This window comes from Lolium rigidum, chromosome 4 (assembly GCF_022539505.1).
Source record: "Lolium rigidum isolate FL_2022 chromosome 4, APGP_CSIRO_Lrig_0.1, whole genome shotgun sequence".
Taxonomy (NCBI): Eukaryota; Viridiplantae; Streptophyta; class Magnoliopsida; order Poales; family Poaceae; genus Lolium; species Lolium rigidum.
Genome location: NC_061511.1, coordinates 62,139,128 through 62,154,962, shown reverse-complemented (window position 1 = coordinate 62,154,962; position 15,835 = coordinate 62,139,128). Strand labels below are relative to the sequence as shown.

General features: G+C 44.3%; 1 long non-coding RNA gene across 1 annotated transcript; it reads left to right on the top strand.

The window, feature by feature from the left end:
- Positions 1-4,967: 4,967 nt before the first annotated feature.
- LOC124649225 lies at positions 4,968-7,351 on the top strand. Its single transcript, XR_006986584.1, has 2 exons — positions 4,968-5,050; positions 6,948-7,351. It is a non-coding gene; the product is annotated as an uncharacterized LOC124649225 (long non-coding RNA).
- The last annotated feature ends 8,484 nt before the right edge of the window (positions 7,352-15,835 follow it).

The following is a 15,835-nucleotide window of genomic DNA, read 5'->3' as shown; positions in this document are numbered from 1 at the left end:
GCCCTTGCTTCGCGCATCTGGCAGTGGAGCATGGCCGTCGGCGACGCTGCCCCCTCAGACACGCAAGCCACTAGCGAGACGCCCCGTTCTGGGTGAGCCTCGCTTGCTCGCGGGCGGCCGTCTCGGCCTGGCGCTGAGCATTGAGCTCAAGGAGTTTCTGTCACTCGGCTACCATGAGGAGACGTCCCACCTCCTCCGTGGCAATCCGCGAGATCTCGACGGCGTGCTCGAAGTTAGCGTCGTTGACGAACTCGTACTCTTCGTCCTTCAACCTCTGAAAGTGCTTCGGGTTGAACGAGGCCAGGATCGCCGCCTGATCCGGGTCACCTGGGACCTGCTGCTGCTCGCTCCACTGCGTCACCTCCTCTGCCGCCTCAGCTTCAGCGTCTGCTATGTACGCCTCGTCCCACTCGGCGAACTGGAAGTCGCCGGAATCGTCGGAGTTGACGTCGAACTCATCGTCGGGTTGCGGCTATGGTGGTGGTTGCGGCGCCGATGGCGGCTTGCGGCTGTTACAGCCAAGCATCGAGTACGTCGTATGCAGCCGCCGTGGGATTGTTCTGCAGAGGAAAGCGGCGGTGGTGGAGAGTAGAGGATAGCGCGGTGGTGGTGGAGAGAGGGGAGGATAGGGCGTATGATGCCACCGGCCGTTGAGTCTCTGCCAAGACGGGCCCACCCGCAAAAACCATTGTGGCGCTTGGCGCCGGCGCGCCCGATTCGCGCCCTTCGCGAAAGGGCCGGCACGGGGTTGATGGCGTTTTTATTAGGCTCGAAACCGCGCCGGCGCTTTTTGAAACGCTGGTGTGAGCCTAATAATCGCGCCGGCCCCCAAATATCTATCGGGGACGCCCGGTGAAGACCCTCTATTTGATCTTATCTCTTAAATTGAATAAATAGCATGCACTGCTGAAATTTCGATCGGCTGTTCACCGGGTCATTATTCTCGACGTCTTTCACACTTTGCTGCACGCCATCTACCGTTGGTACTATTCTTCCAGACGAGGGCATAGACTCTTGCACTTGCACCGGAATTGAATGGCATCCATCTGCGTGCACCGTCGTGCTTTGCCTGAACTTTTCGCCATTTGAGTCGATACTGGGCTCAGCGGCACCCGTGATGCTTGCCGGAAAACGAGGGCTAGCTGAGCAATCGCTTCGTGTCCAGCCAGGGTTGGCTCACCACCTGCTCCTGCTGTTGCGACTGGCCGGACCTCAAGCTCTTCTCCAATTTGGTTTGTGGTGGAAGGAAGGTGGGAGTGTGGGACGATTCAAGTCTCGTCTTCTTTTGCGTCACTATTTTTCTTTTTTTGTCACTCCTGTTTATCTTTGGGAAGCCCAAAGGCAACGTGGTTAAAGTGTTTGCCTGGAGCAATGGCAAAAAGTAAAATGTCCAATAAATCCGAAAATAGTGACAATTTAGTGCTTACTTTTTGCTATTACGAAGCATCGATTTTATAGGTTTGTAGTGTACATTATTATATACCTCTATGATTGTTTTCTATATTATTTTGTAACTTCGAAATACATGTAGCTTGGGCCTCCATTTGTCCACTCTTTGCCTAGCTAGCCATAAGATGATCGACATATAGATAGAAAATCATAGCTTATATGCACGCGAACTAGTCATCAAGAAAAGCAACCACAAGACGCGACATGCATGAGAATCATGTCGCAGTACACGCACATATATATATATATATATATATATATATATATATATATATATATATATATATTTATCCTATATAGAACATATTCATGCTACACCCGGGTGTATATATATATATATCGACGTGGATTTTCTACCTAGGGGGATAGCTATGCACACCCTTAGGATAGCTACGCATACCCTTAGAGCCATTAGATGTGGTTCCACGATTTGTGTTGCCGTTAACATCCGTTAGGCTGAGTCAGCAATAGTTGTGCGTCAGTTTTCATTCAAAAGCAAGAGCAACCACACCGGTACCCTTTTTGAGGAAAAGGATGTGAACTTTCACATGGGGCAGAGAGAGTCCTGCCATTGTCTTTTAATGCATAATAGGATGAGGTCGGTACCTTTTTAGTTTCTACTATTTCCATGGTATGCACATGCCATAATACTTTCACCGGTCCTTCCTCCCGCTTCGATGAGGCTTTTTTTTAAAAAACTTCGGTGAGACTTTTTAGATTGTCTAGATATTGATCTAAAAAAAAGTTGTTCAAATATTTGAGGGTCGAGAATTATTTAGAAGAATAAAAATGGCTCCACCACTCTTTAATTAAGGACAGAAAAAGCGCTCGTAATTAGGGAGAAAATGTTTCCCAAAAAGGCAAGAAAATTAAGAGAGTAAATTAAGGGAATAAATTAAGAGAGTAATTTAAGGAAGTAAAATTAGGAGAGTAAATTTAGCCGTGTAGTTGAGACTTTCTAGTGTCCATGTAAAAAAAAGATTTTATAGTGTCGCCTTGATCTCGCATCCACCGAAAAATTGTCTAATGACAAATATGGAATTAAATCTCGAACTAAACCTGGAATCAAATCTGAAACATTAGACACCAATCCGAGTTTATTTTTCCACAAATAGCACGTCAAACAGATCTGTCAAATGTCAATGCTAGACATTCAAACGGAAAAGCAGACACTTCCTCTAAATTGGGAACTCATTTACACCGGAAAATCCCACATATTGATAAAATAGATCTGGATCAGGAACACACAGTGCACAAAATGGATCTGATTCCTTCTCGAAAAAAGGTGAAACAAATTCAGATCGAGACAAAAAAGCCAAAAACTGGAATGATCACGAAGCTGATTGCCACACGAACAGCCACCTCTGCCTCCGATTCAAACGTTGACTGCCACCTCTGCCTACAGAATCTTCACGCCTCGAACAGATGAGAATCCCAGGTCCCTGCCGCCAGCCCGACTCCCGCCTCCCGACCGTCGACCACCATTGTAAGAAGAACACGTTGTAAACAGAATTTAAAAAAAAACACTGTAGGATTATGCACAAATCGAAACCAAAACTGTAAGAAGAAAGCTATAATCCTCGCCTGCGTGCACGCCTAGGAGTCCAGGAAAAGAGTCAAAGATCAGCCACTTCAGCTTATACCTGAGAACACATCAATCCCAAGTAAAAAATGAAACAGATAGTCCTGTACTAATCCCATCTCCCGGCCGAGAAAATCGTCCATCCCCATTAGCGTTTTTTCCCTGCTCAAATTGTTTTCGGCAGATAAAAAGAGAGAATAAATAGAAGATAAGAAGTGCATCCAAATGTCAGTAGTATATGAAGAAACACGATACAGAGACATGGATCTAATGAAAAAACGAATGAATCTTGAGCATCAAGTACAAGCTGAAATACATTCGCATCTAAAATCACATAACAATATTTGGATCTGGATCATGAACACACAAACGAGCATGGCATCTTGGAAGGAATGTCACCAGATCCAGGGTGACCAAAAAGGAAATTCAACTGCATCTAGAATAAGGTTGGAGAAAATACATCAAAGAACCGGAGAAAACTGAGATTTCCCACTAACAAGATTTCCCAGAGATTCGTGTGATTGAATAGGAGAAAACTGAGAATCATCTGGCTGCCGGCGCTCAACCATCCTGGCCGCTGCCCCACAGCCGTAGGCCCGTAGCAAGCCCACAACGGGGAAAATGAGCTTGTATGGAAAAATATCTGATTCGGAAAAAGTTACTCGAGATAATTAACGTAACTTTTTTCCCTCATAGAATTCTACCCTCTTTATTCAAATGAGGATGGGATCTGGATTCGCAATGGAATCAACACCAAACTGATTCCTTAAAATTTACAGATCGGAAAAAAGGAGGGGAAGCAAATTTAAATCAGAAAAAAAAACACAAAGAGAACAATATCTAGAAAAACATGCGGATCCACACCACGGGCAGAACAAGATCTAGAAAGAAAAAGAAAGGATTGGGAGAGATGGAGGTAGTGGATGGACATGGGATCCAGCTTCGGCTCTGGCAGGACGGAGAGCTCGCTAGCTGAATCGCACGCACGACGCCACCAACATCCAGCGTCACGCCGTTGGTGACCAGCGAGCACGGACCCAAACTCGCCCAAAAATACGTAAAAGGATCAGGCCTCCTCCCACCTCGCCGCAAATCACGGACGGAGCAGGGTCCTCCGTCCTCGTCGACATGGGAGACGCAGAGAATGGAGGCCATGGGGGAGGAGGATGGAGGGGCGCTTGGTTGTGTCGTGGTAGGGTGGCAAGGGGTGGATGGTGGTGGTAGGATAGGGTTGTGGGGCTTGGAGAGGGAGACGACTGACGAGTGCGGGCCTGCGGGTAGGTGGTGGCGTGGTAGTTTTTGTCTTTTTTTTTTTCTTCTGTCGTAGTGGGTTTGGGTCAGGTCAGTCAGTAACGGCGTTATCCTCTATACCCTGGGTGCATAATAACTTATTCTGCACCCCGGTCGTTTGACCCAGCCGGACGAGCCAGTCAGCCTCCACCAAGCGAGTTGGGCGTGTGCCGAACCGAATTGATCCTACCGGTCCCCAACTAATGTATTTTTTTTACAATTGACGGTTTCTTGCCTTTTCTGGTCGTGGGGTCTGAGAGCTACGCCCCCATCCGTCAAATTAATCGTGCGTGCGGTTCTGATTTGTGGCAGGCGGAGGCGTCGTGCGGCCGACGGCCGGCGGCGGGCGGCGAGCAGCGAGCGGCTGCAGCTGGAATTGCAGCGGTCGGCTAGGGCTGCAGCTGCTGATTCCGGCGGGCATCGGCTATCCTCGGCGGCGTCGAGTCGGCTTCAGTTCCTGGACCACGCGGGCGTAAGGGGCATGGCCTCCGATCCTCCCTGGCGATTGGAGGAACGACCACCTGCGCCGCTGGCCGGAGCCCCCCCGCTGCCGTCTGCGGCTGTTCCCGCGCGCTGCCGTATTGCCGTGGTGGACTTCGCCGCGTGGGGAGCTTGTGTTGCATTGCTTTCGGGCAGCGCGGCGTGCGCTGGCTGACAGCGGCGTTGCGCTTGCATCGGCGTCGTGGAGAGCGGGGGCTGTCCCGGCACTGCCACGGGCGTAGCACCCAGGTGCGTTTCGATCTCAATGTATGCTGTGGCACTTGATTCTTTCTTTCTCCTCTATCGTGCTGCACATATTTTCAGATCTGGTGGGTGGGATCTGTAGTAAAAAAGTATTTGTTTTATGCTAAGAAATTGGTCCCCAAAAGTCCAAATTAGATTAGCCACGGAAGCTGCAGACAACGACTGCACACGATGTTCCATGGCTCACCTGTGCATTGCTCTGAATAGAAGCTTCACTTGTTTGGCAGGCCATTGTATGCAGGTTGAGGAGCTTGAGAAATTTAGTTCCTATTCACGTGCATAGACCTGTTCAGATTTTATTTATTGATAACCGAAATATTTTACCTGTCAATTTGATCTTCACAATGATACTACTTGTTCAGTATAGGTAAAGTAAATCTATGTTTTATATACAAGTACTTGCTGTTTTTACCTTGAGTATTTGATTTATGTTAGAGATGTGTGCGGCAATAACAACCTTGTTATCATTGGTCACAGCAAGATCATTGCTAGACCCAAGCAACCATGTAGAGTGGAGACCATATCGTCATAGTTTGATCTTAGCTACCACTGATTAGCTTGTCTGTGTTATTCTGGTATCTTACAGATCGACGCCCACCGTCATGAGCATGGGTGGTGATTCTGCATGTAGATGGGATTGGTGTTTCCATGATTTTAATGTACCCAGCTTTGGATTGACGAATGATGTCATCAGCTTCTCCTTGTGCATGGTGTTGCAATCCGGCAGCTCCACGCCCAGCTGCCTTTAGCTTTAAGACCATCTCCTCATACATTGCATTGGCCTGTACAGTTTTATCCACACCATTTAAAGCAAAAAATTTCTTCATGTGTACAAGCCTCAGTCTAGCTCTCTATAGTTTGTGTGTAGCTTTACAAGCCTATCAATTTTTTTCTTCCATTTGTTGAGGACAAGAAACTTATCAATTAATTGTATGCTGAATTTGGTAGTTCCGGAATAGCTAGCTCTCTCCCCACAAAAGAAAAAAAAGTGGCTAGCTATTGTATAAAAGCATATTTTATACCTACTGCAGTGCTAAATTATTGTAGTCTTTTTAGGTGTTCCAGCAAAAGGAGTAGCTAGCTTCATATTTTCAATGGCTTTGGTTTTCTTCTTACATTGATACTAGGTATGCAGCTTTTCATGTAAAAAGAAAAGCAAAGCTAGGCTCACCTTCTGCATGTCGCCACGGAATAACTTCTTATCCTTCGTGGAATGTGTTGTTGATTTTGCTTCCTTCTTGTCATACATACAATAGTCACTTATTACTGAAACAAACAAAAAAAAATCCTGTTTGTGGGGTTTCTAAGCTTACAGATTGAGCATCTGTGGAAAATTCTTGAAATAAACATATGTTATGTCTACTGTCCAGGCTTTGATTCTTCACAGAAGCATACCATCATTTTTCATTTTGGCAATAGGACAATAGCTACAAGCGAGACAATATTCTGAAACTTAGACGATTTCATGTCTATTTGGGCGGGCGGCGGATGGATTCCGCGCAAGAGAAAATCATATGTTACCCCTAATGTTATTTCTGTTTTTTCTTCAAAAGTGGGTATGTGTAGAGATAGAGTACAGTTGTCCGCACACCTAAATAGGAAGAGAGACATGTGCTGGGATGCCTCGCCGGTTTCAGCAATTTTAACGAAGGGTTCGATTTTGGGATTAATCAGTTTACTCGATTCCAATGGCTCTTTAATAAAAGATTGCTATTGATTTGTATTGGCTTAGTATTATTTGGTAGGATGAGGCTCTATGCTCTATTTTTCGTCAAGCAACTCAATATTGCCAGTGAAAACATTATTCTTGAGTTTCGTATATCGAGAATTATAGAGCATGTTCTGCTTGTGCCTAATAGTTTGTTTGCTTCTCAACATGCAGATGCTTGGGCCGTCTTAAGATTGCAGGCACATTCTTGTGGCATGTCTGTCTGTGTTATTTGGTATTGTTGAATTGTCTTCTCTATTACGAAACATGCTATCAATAGAAGCAGAAGTTGCAAATCATCTCGTTGTTTGAAGATTACGAAGCTCGAGAGAGACGAGTATTGCAAACAATTATGACAAGTACACTGAATTTCCAGAATTGAAAAGATGGTAATGGTGGATGTGCGCATGTGGACACCAAAAGCCATGCTGAGCTGCTAGCAATGCTGTGCAGACCTTGTGGCATTTGATTATTTGGGACTTCTCTGACTAAAGAGATGCCTATGTGAAAAAATTACGGAGTTGGTTCAGGAACATAATTATATGATCCTGCTATGTAATAAAGTATATTTGTACCCATTTGTCATTTGTCTTTAAAACTGAGAAATTAGATTAGAAGACCATATTGATATTTTTATTTGCATTGCATGGTATTATTGGTTCAACGGGCATGGTTCTTATGTGCAATGATCACCATGTTGATAGCTTCTTTGATTTGTGATAATGTGCACAGTTGCAATATATTTTAGGACGTTATTAGAGCACTCTTAAGTTACAATTAGACTGTGCACCTAATGCTGCAATAATCGTGGTCGGCATTAAACTTTACGTTGTTATAGAAAATCTTATGTTCAATTTGGAACATTGACTACTAATATATTTTCTCACGGGCACATCAGAACTTGTTGACTTTATTATTGTGTAATCTTTTCTATTAAATTTTGAAGTCAGCCTCAGAAATTTCTTACAGTACTGTAGCTTTATTACGGTGTAATCTTGACTTTTATCAAATTTTTGGGTCGCCTCTGAGTTTTCTTACGTGAGTGGTTGGCCCAACTTCTTGTGATGGAGTACAAATTCAATTAGTCTACAATGTTCCTTGTGTCCGTTAGCAGATTCTCTTAGCTAGGTTTTTCTCTTACATCGATACTTTATAATAACTCATCGTACACGGCTTGGCTTGGTTTGTTTTCTTACGTCGCATGCAAGGAATCTTATGCTGCTGCAGGAACCAGGCGCGGAGCGAGCTCCAGCACGCGACGTATTTTTATGTCGCCAGGGGCGGGCGCGGGGGTGAAAACTGGTGCAGACGCGGGTCGGTGGAGCCACGACGGATACGCGCGGGTGGGCAGACCGGTGGGGAGCAGAATAATATTCTGCACCCAGGGAGTCAAATAGCGCGTCTCTATATATATATATATATATATCACATGTCTACTGACGCAGAATGCTATCAGTTTATAAACTGAGGAATTGTACTGATACGCACACACACAGATAGACAACCCTAATTAAGCAAGCGAGACTAGAGTTCACACAGGTAGCAATCCAAACATCATACTATTCAAAAATCGATCCTGGCGTAGAAAGAAAACTTAATTAGTACTACTTCACTACCGTGTGGTAGTAGAAGTAGGTAGCACCTATGCAGGCTGCAGCTGACTCCACCTCCACTCCATTGTCGCCGTCGCCGTCGAACCGCCGCTAGCTAGTGTTATCGCCGGTTGCTGCGTCACCTGCATCGCCACCGTCACCGTCCACTACTGCACCGCGTTCGTCGCCGTCCGCGAGGCCAGGTCCTTCAACGGGTAGGGCGCCGTCAGCACGGCCACGGGAACGAACACTAGTGGAGGATAGGCCATTTGTGGCGGGTCGTAAGGGCCTTTTGTTGCGGGTGGCCAGCCGCGACAACGAAGGCGCGACAAAAGGCCAACCCTTTTGTCGCGGGTCGCTTCCCACCCGCGACATATAGTCCACCACGTGGCAGCGCGGGGCGCGCGGGGGATAGCCCCTTTTGTCGCGGGCGGTATTACCACCCGCGACAAAAGGTCCTCTATGTGGCGCGCGCAGAACGCTGCTGCTTTAGGGTTTGAGGGGCGCAGCAACCCCCCCCCCCCCCCCACCGCCCCCCTTTTATTCCATTTTTTCATTCGAAAATAAAAGTTGCATATATTTGTACGCTACTAGAAGTTGTACATGTTCATTCATATAGATCGATCAAACAAAAGTCGATTCCCCTTACATATTCGTAGATTCCCCTTACATATATACATGGAGCTCACGACTACCGGGACTAAAGACCGTCTATTTGGTGGGAGAGGGAGAGCGCCTATTTGGACTAAACAAGCCGTTGTTGTCTATTACTTCTCTAACCAAAAGTCCCGCCACTTCCTCCGCAATTCCTAGTAGGTGTTCCTTTGGTTGGAGTGTGTCCCGCATGTAGTCGACCTATATATGAAAATGAGATGAGTATGACTATATCAATCTTGATAACGAAATATTGACGATAATAAATAACGTTGAATTTATTATTGTTCTGCTTCTCTGTGGTTAACATGCGAATGGACTCGCAAACGTAGTATCCACATAGATTCGTCCCTTGTGGCTGCTGGGCGCACGGTACAAGAGTAAATGTTAGCCTCTGCCCAGGTACCCTTAGTATGGTTCCTGAAAGCTCTCCAAGCCCTGCCAGGCAAAAGAATGATTGAATGAGTGGATAATTAACTGATATGTCACGAAAGATATAGCGCAGCGATGAAGGAAATTACACTTGGAGCAACTTCTGCAAGTCGCGGAACCCGTCCACGCCTCTACTCAATGGGTCCCTTACTTCAACTATTCCCCTCTCAACTTGAAAGTCTAGTAGAATCCAGTGAAAGTTGCACATGTTATGTATATACGTCAGGGCTTGCACTTAACATCGAGTAAGAAAAATTGAATGTGCATAAAAGATCATTAAGACTCTCACTCGTAGTTGTAAGGAAACAGTATTGAATCACAAAAATGTTGCTCCCCCAAAAACCTTAGTAGGTTTCCCCCCGTATCTTCGCGTTTATGCTTTACCGTTTCAACATGTACTTTATCTAGGTCAATAAACCCAATATTGATAATATTATTACTTTTGCATTCACTGATCTTCAGTCTGCATAAGAGAACACATAAGATATAATGAGTATATGCAATGAAAATGAACATGAACTGAATGAAAATGAACTTATATGTATTTAACAACTTACAAGCAATAGCAGCTCATGAGAGATTTGTCGAGGGCTTCTAAATTGAATAACTGCTAGAGTTCATTCATCTCAATATGGGTCACCTCCTTTCGGTAGTAATATTCAAATGGGACCTTCGCCACGATGAAAGTTATCTTCTCCTTGCATGCATCAAGGTACCACTAATGCAAATTTCGCATATGCGTTGGCAGTTTAAGCAGCCGCTCTCTGCTTATACATTATAGCTGGACATGAATCCAAACCGAAGCAGGTGGCTCTTAATGTCTCTTGAGCAAGAGTAATCCTTCTCGTTCTTACATTTCAGACATGGACATCACATAAAACCTGAAAGAAGTCCAAATAGCCCCCATAAGTTTGAGGATCCGGACGCTAACCCCCCCTAACTTTAAACTGGAGCAAATTACCCCCTAACTACACAAAACCGGGCAAATTACCCCCCAGACGCTAATTGGCTGTTTTGACTCTGGTTTTGGACACGTCGGACACTGGTTTTGGTCCACGTCGGATACTGGTCGAGCTGAACCAGGTCGAGGCGAACTCCCCTTCCAGACGCGCGCGATCGAGCGATTGCATCGATCAGCACCTGGTCGGCACCTTCACGCAGCCCTGCCCTGCGCAAAGATTGCGGAACTGCCATCGCGAAGCGCCGCCGCCGCGCGAGGTGGACGGCAAGGAGGTGAAGTCTGCGCCCAGCACGTTCGTCCGCCCTATCCTCTGTCGGCTGCATCTCTAACTCTGGCTGGTTTCGACAGCAGCTGCGTGGACTGGACCTCTTGGACGGCGGCGACGGTAACTTCTCGACGACGGCGACGGTGACGATCGGCGGCATGATCTGCTGATTACAGTGCGGCACCAAGGACAAGCAGGTATTCACTTCCCCAATCCTGTGGCACAAATGTTTCAGCATGCCAAACCATTGCATTAGGCGGGCACTTCTGGTTTGTGATTCGGTTTCTATTCTGTATACACGTATGGTTACAGCTTGTGTCTCCTAAACATAGGCAGGCCATACATCTTCACCAATTTTAATGGAGGATATGTAGTTCCCTAACGTGGAGATGAGATGAACAGCTAACTGAACTTTAATCTCTGTATAAACTTTGCATCTCTGAACCTAGTTGTCTTCGTCAGGAAAATCAAGGTCTAGTGAATCCGGTCTCGCTACAAGAAAACCCCCCATATAGCAATACATACTTGGCAACGCTCTAAATATTCGTTGCAAAATTTATCGTAGATACACATGACATGCGTTGCAGGATACATGTGTTGTCCATTATACTGAGACTGCGACTACAGAGCAAATATCAGCCCAGCACCCCAGGCCCCAGCCCACTAAACATGATTCCCTTGCGTTAACTACTCCACCCACGACGCACGCTGCACCTGGAATCCCACTCCTCGCCTTCCCAAACCTAGCCGCCTCCCTCCGCTTCCCTAGGGCGCCTCTCGGCCGCTGGCGATCGGGGCGTCCCTCGATGGTGATCATTGGTGGCCGGTTATGTAGCTCAAGGTGACACCTCCGAGTACTCATGTCCTACCATGGGATCCCCTAATTCCGGGAAAAACTCATGCAGCCAAGATTGCTTTTGGCTACTACATGATGCCAAGGTTTGTTGAAGAGCCGCAGCGGCGAGTTGGTGCATAGGGGCGAGGCGGCGAGTCGGAGAACAGTGGACGTGGCGGCGCAACCGCACGGCAGAGGTTCGGGCTCAAGGTGCAACTTATCCTTTTCCCGTCAGATTCGTGTCTCATTTACCCTTGGCTTGACCCGTGTTCACAAATTTTCTAGAATATTTTACCATTCTCGTCAAGTCTTGATGGCGCTAGATCCAGAGCCGCAAAATCAGCGCAGATGGTTGTGGCACCAGATGTCACAGCAAGAAGCCTCAAGTGGGCACGCATCAGCAGCAGCAGTCTCTGACCTTCAAGTGCTATTTCCTCTCCCTTTGACGATTTATACCACATAAAAACTGCTCCATAACATGCAAAGTATGAACTTTAACGTTTGCTTACACAGTGACCAATTTGTTTTTATACAGGGTATTAATGTTTTAAATCTCATGGTCTAAAGTGCCAAGAAAAGCTATCTGCTGAATTGGTATCAGTTCAATTCCAGACGTGCAGCCCAAGGAATGCCTAGTATACAGATCACTGCTAGAACTGTTTTTCATGATTTTGATCTTTAACAGAGAAAGATGCAAATGGGAGTTCAGGTCCTTGTATCTGATCCAAGGGAACCAGAGATGATCCGTAGGACGTATGTGCATTTTTCTGTTAATTTGGTATTGCTCTTTTCAGCTATCTCCAGAACAAATCAGTATCCATTTTGTTTTTCACTATTGCTCATTTCAATCATCTCTGGAACATATCAGTACCCATTTTGTTTTTGATTTCTTGTGATAGATCTTCATGTATATGGTTTTTATTTTTAATGGTCTCAAATAGCGTACTGGAGTATTTCTTTTTCCTGTAACAGAATCTAAAGTAACAAAAGAGCAAATTGAGAAAGTTCTCAAGGCCTGTGCTAATCTTTCCTTTACCACCAAGGGAATTGATCATATCTCCCTGAAGATAAGCTTTAATTATTCGACCTTTTCCTGTTCATATTTTATAGTATTTGATTTTAGATATAGTTTTTGAGTACTCCGGTACAGAATGTTTATGTGTTTAGATTTACTGGTCCATGCCAGTACTGAATATTTAGTTTAACTTGCATATGCTTGTACTGAAATATTCTCCCTAGCTGCTGGTACTTTTGGTGGGTGCCACGTACAGAGTCTGCCATATATAACACTTAAACATAATAATCGAACTAGAAATTGCAGTTAGTTCCTTCTCATGACTAGAAAGTATTATTTCCTCCCTTGTGTTATTTGTACAACTATAACTTATTATAAGATATGACTTTGATCACACTTGTGATAACATTTGGATTAACCTTTTTATTTTGCTTCAGATGATATATGCTCGCTTGGAGTTGGAATCACATTGTGGAAACCAATAAGATTTTCAAGCGACAAGAGTCCATGTTAGTAGTTTCTCTAAGCTTGTTTTATAGTTCTATTACTTGCTGTTTTGTTAAATAGACTTAATGTCCACACTGCTACACACTTTAGTTCCCTGAATCCGCAGCTTTGTGATACGGTGATGACCATTCTACCATTTCGTTAATTAAGAAGTTCGATCTGCTAGCAGATGGAGAATCTAGTTTATTAAAGGATTTTGATATCCTATTTGACGAATTTGTTCATCTTCCATCATGGTTATTTATCTATATTTCATTTTGTATTTCCATCTATGTGGTAACCACTATGACTTGTCGTTCTGGTGAGCTATTTCAAATGCACATAATAGCAAAAATGTCTTAACTCCTTACTTGTAGAGTTCTCTATAGCCTTTTTCTTTTGCCACATTGATGATGAAGACATTTTTTTTGTATTTGCAGGTTCCATACATCAACAATACTTGCTCTATTTGGATATCAGCTCTGAACATGCATGTTATGAAAATATTAGAAGGGATATTTAGGGCCTGTGTATTATCATGTATTGATGCAAGAATGTAAATGTATACTCTATATATGTATGACTAGGTAGAATATTATATTTTGATGCTACATTGTAAATTGTCTACTCTTCCGATAATTTTTCATGTATGAGATGGTGATTCCAGAAATAAATATTGAATTCTTCGACACACAATGCATGTGTATTATGTGTTTGTGTGTTGTGTTATGTCAAGTCTAAACTACGTTATGTCGCTGAGAAAAAATCTACCATCTACAAGAGTGCTCGAACTATCTAGTCCTGGAAATAATAATTTTTTGAAATATAATTTTCAATCCGATTAGTATATATCTCTACCAACGCATACAATTGTTCCCTGAAATATGTAGCTATTTTGCAACGCTTCTCCTATTGGTTACCAACGCACGTATATGCGTTGCATTGTATCTTTGCAACACCAAAAAACGCAACGCATTTTTATCCGTTGGTAGAGTCGCTAGCAACGCCCATATGAGCATTTAGATACGCATACATGCGTTGTTGTAGGAGGGGTCCTCTCCTACTTGTCGCAGAACAAAACCTCCGCCGCCGCTCCTCAACTCGCCGGCATAGTAGTAATACTGTCAGGAGATGTGCAAATTCATTTGAAGTGACATGTTGACAGTAAAAGTGAGTGTTTTTCAAGTGAAAAAATTTGATCTTTTTGTAGGATGGAGACCCTTTCTGTTCGATTCCATTATCGTGGGAGAATGGAACATGATGGGAAGGAGTGGCAATACATAGGGGGAAGGACATGCTGTTCAACCGTGCCCGTTTCAGGCCTGTCACTACGAGAGTTGAAGAGGCATTTGAGCGATCATATGAAAATTACAGTTGAAGAGTTGGAGAAGGTCAATCTATCTTGGAGGCTAATTGAGAAGAAGAAAAATTTGAAATTCATGTGCAGTATTGAACAAATATGAAGATAGTTATGGATAGGATTGTAGATGGAACAAATGGAGAATATGCTAGAGTGTATGACTACCACTCAGAACCAATCCTGGAAGCACAGTGGCTGTAACTTTAAATCCAGATGTAACTGACAGGCCGGTCTTTGAACGAATGTATGTTTGCTTGGAAGGTGGCAAGCGAGGTTTTCTTGCTGACTGTAGAAGAGTTGTTGGCCTTGATGGATGTTTTCTGAAAGGTGCAGTTAGTGGTCAGATCCTATGTGCAATTGGCAGAGATCCTAACAACCAAATGTACCCAATTGCATGGGCTACAGTCGAAGGGGAAAACCATGACAGCTGGTACTGGTTTTTGTCTCTTCTTCAAAAGGACATACAGATCAATAACCAAGGTGATGGTTGGGTTGTCATATCTGATCAGCAGAAGGGCCTTATCAAGGCAGTCAGTGAGATTATCCCAAATGCAGAACACAGAATGTGTGCAAGACATATATATGCAAATTGGAGAAAGCAGCATAGAGACAAGATTTTCCGAAACTGTTTTGGGCTTGTGCCAAATCAAGTGACACAATTCAGTTCAACTACAATAGGGCCAAACTAGCACAGAAAACACCGGATGGTGCAAAGGACATGATGAAGACTGCTCCTGCACATTGGTGTAGAGCCAATTTTAGGCTAGGTTCATACTGTGATTCGGTTGAAAATAATCTGTGTGAGTCATTTAACAATGCTATTATGCGAGCAAGATTTTTTCCAGTAATTTCATCAATGGAAATCATGAGGAGAAAGGTGATGGCTAGAATAGCAGAGAATAAGGCAAAGTCACAGGGTTGGCATGGTACAATATGCCCCAATATTTTCAAGAAACTCAAGTTAAATGTGAAACGATCCAACATTTGCACAATACTGTACAATGGAGATGAAGGGTTCGAGGTCCAAGAAGGGGAACACAGAAGGTTCACTGTGAACTTGGAGAGATTTACATGTAGCTGCAGATATTGGGAGCTCTCTGGTTTGCCATGTTGCCATGCTAGTAGTGCTATTTACACAGTGGGCAAAGAATTGGATGACTTTATTGCACCTTGCTACAGGATTGATTTGTATGACCAGGTGTACAGCCAAGTACTACAACCAGTGGAGGGGAAAGAGAGTTGGCCAATAGCTCCAAACCCTAGGCCTTTTCCACCAGTAAAAAAGAAAATGCATGGGAGGCCAAAGACAGAGAGAAGAAGAGAAGAGCAAGAGAAACCCAAGAGTGACAAATTATCAAGGAAAGGATGCATAATTAGGTGCTCAGCATGTGGAGGTGAAAATCATAACAAAAGAAAGTGTACAAGTAACCCAGATGTTGTCAGGGAGCATGCTCAGCAGAAG